We start from the raw sequence: 3,307 nt of genomic DNA on the forward strand, positions 1-3,307 counted from the left end.
AATTCAGAATCAGAAAAAAAAGAATCGCCTGCAATTTGAATCCTTAATGAACTTCTCACATTGATATTTTAATTTCGTTTATAAAACATAACTTCAAGCTAAATCTGAATTTTTAATTTTTACTCCGAATCTGCGTACTGCCTTTTGAACCTGAGTTCGAAATCTGAATTCCGAATTTAAAAACGATTTTTGAATCTTAGTTCCAGATAATAATTCTTACAAATTATAAGTTAAAAGGCGAAATTCTGAACAAAAAAGCTTTTATATGAATTTTGAATTTTTGGCTTTCAATGTGAATTCTTTCTTCAGCTATTCATTTGAAATTCAACTAGTGAATCTGAATGCAAATTCAGAACAATGTTTAAGATTTCTGGGTCACCATTATGGAACTTTCTTTAGTCCGCTTTCTGCATAAGAATTAGACGTAAAAATTTCAAATTCATATCTCGTAAATGGTTTATAATTTTTTTTTCCATATTCGGAAATTATGAGTTTCGAATATAGAAATGCAAAACTAAGATTCGAATCACGATTTTTTCCCAATGCTGATCTGACCTGAAATTCATTAACAATAAAATAGATACAGAATCCGTATTCTTATCACAAACATCGAATTCGGAACCACAAAATCCGGAATTATTCTAACCTAAGCTTTGCAAAAAAAATTCTGCAAGTATCCGGGCCTTGCAAATCCGGGATATTTTCTCCAATGTCCACCAATTTTAAAATTGTTTAATACAAATTTTGAAAAAAAAAAATGTTAAATCACATTTCAAGCTCAAGTTTTGTGGGCAATCTGGCAAGTTTAGTCTAATCTTAAATTGAAATTTGATATTCGGGGCTAAATTTCTATCAACAAGTTAGATTTTTTTTAAACTGTAGTACACGTATAAAAAACTCTACAGGTTGGTATCAAAATTCGTATGGTTGGCTCTTTCATATTTTAGGTGAACCCATAATATTGCTAATCAACGTCGATAACTACAAACAATCTAGGGTTTATGTTAAGTTGATTCGCCTGTTCAGGATTTCTCAACTGCTTATCGCTAAAATAATTCAACAGCTGGTAGATTTGGCCTTTTTTTCCTAGTCTACATTATACTATCTGATATAGTTAGTTCTCAAATATCACTGATGCTTGACTTGACTTCAAATTTCGTATGAACAAATTGAATTGTCTGACTTAGAGGAAAAATAAGTCAGTAGTTATTTCTCATGGAAGAAGTTGACCAGCACGAAACGGAAAGGTAAATATGACCTATTTTTTTTCAGTTGATCTTCTTTTCAGAAACAATATTTAATGTTTTCAGATCCATAGAGAGAGGACGTACCCCGAGAATCCGAGAGGGGGAATAAAAAACCAAGGATTAGCAAGATAATATCACGTAAGTAGTATTCTCAAACGTTTGAAATTTTTATCACAATCAAATTTTAACAAGAGCTTTGATTTTCTTTCAGGGCGCCGGATGTTCAATTTCCACCCACCAGAAAGAATAAACAGCATTTTGTTTCAGGCAAAGGCGGTGGCTCGCCCAGGAGCAGCCAAAAGAAAAACAGTGCAGTGGTTGCAATGAAAAATCATACCACGATCAAATATATAATTTAAATTAAATAATTGAAACGCGTTTCATTAAAAACAAATGGGGAAAAGCTATGCATTTTATCTGTTCAAATTAACTTTATAAATATTTTGAATCCTGTTGTTTTCCTGTTGGATTCTCAGCATCGATGCGATCGCTAAATCAGCCATTTATCCTTTCGTGCAAAGTATCACCTGATGGTTGGCTTGATCGAATTTTTGGGTCAAAACCAAACAACTATATTTTTGTTCCAGTAGACGCGTAATTTAACTGATATACAGTACCGTTCATAATTGTATAGAAATTGGAAGCAAGCGCACTGTCACTTCGACTTTGAACTTCCATAACTTTTTACTCTGATGATATTTTTTGATCAAATTTTTTGCGTTAGATAGATCAACTATCACACCAGGGCCGTAGGAAGAACCGACTCATGGGGGGGGTTTTGGTGACTTATTTTTACCTATGATTTTTTGCCCAACAACACACGAATAAAAAAAATATATAAAACAAATTATGTTTGTAACAAGATGATTATTCATTTTTAAGTACTCATTAATAGTTTTTGTATGAAATCGTTACTTTAGAGAAGACACGAATGCCACAAGGATGATAAAGTGTCATTTAAAAAAACCTTAAAAGGCCTAAAGGGTAAGCTAAATTTTTATAATGTAGCCAAAATATTTAAAATTTTCTGTCATCGATGGTTAAAATTTTTGAATTTGTTTAAAAGTCTGGTAGATCAAAGTTATTTGATTTGAGCATAAAATAAGTTCTTTTTAGGGTAGCCTTCAATTTCTTTGAAAAAAACTTATTCTATACTCAAATCAAACAAGCCCAATCTTCTTAACTCTTTTGCAAATTTTAGGATTCTAACCTTTGATGAAAATAAATAAAATTTTACAAAATAAAAACAGTAAGAGATAAAAAATTCGGATCAAATATGTTTGATGCAAACTTAAACTAAATTTATGATTTTTGTTTAAAATTAGGGTTTAAAAACTGCAATATTAATAATGTTCAACAATACATTGAAAAAATAAAGTATTTTATGCAGATATTTAAAGTGAAGATCAGGTACATGTTTCTTTAACTGGAAATATTTTTCATGAAGAATCAATTCCATGATAAAAATCTTGTGGATGATTTTTTTTAATATAATTTGGGATATTTTGCAGGAATCATAACTTTGAAAATTTACTCAAATTCTACTTTAGATTTGTGATTTTCAGGTGAACTGTATGTACAAACTAATTCTGATTAAAAAAAGATATTTGGAAATTGAATTGACAAGCACATTTTTAAGTTCATGTTCTCTTGAATTTCTCAACTATTTCATGTTGATTGAAAAACTCATTCAATTGAACTTTGAATCTGTTTCCAAATTTCTATACGATTTTTGAAATGTACAAAAAATATGATTTAGAAATCTTACTTCTAGCTTAGAACTTTATTATCCAAGCCTTTGAGCCCTCATTCATGAATCGATTATTTAAATTCTGTAGAGCTGGTTTGATCTTCATTCATCATTTCAATGATTGATTTTTTATCTGTTTTGTGAATCTGGTTAAAATGTGAATTTCAAATGATGAAACTGAATCTGAGTTTTCAATTTTGGATCGCCACCTAGGAGCTTTATATGTTTAAATTTTGTGCTAAACTAAAGTTTAAGAATTTCGAATATGAATATAAAACAAAATTCTTCTTTTTTTATAATTTGAAATCTA

The sequence above is a fragment of the Uranotaenia lowii genome, chromosome 2 (assembly GCF_029784155.1).
Source record: "Uranotaenia lowii strain MFRU-FL chromosome 2, ASM2978415v1, whole genome shotgun sequence".
In the NCBI taxonomy this organism is placed as follows: Eukaryota; Metazoa; Arthropoda; class Insecta; order Diptera; family Culicidae; genus Uranotaenia; species Uranotaenia lowii.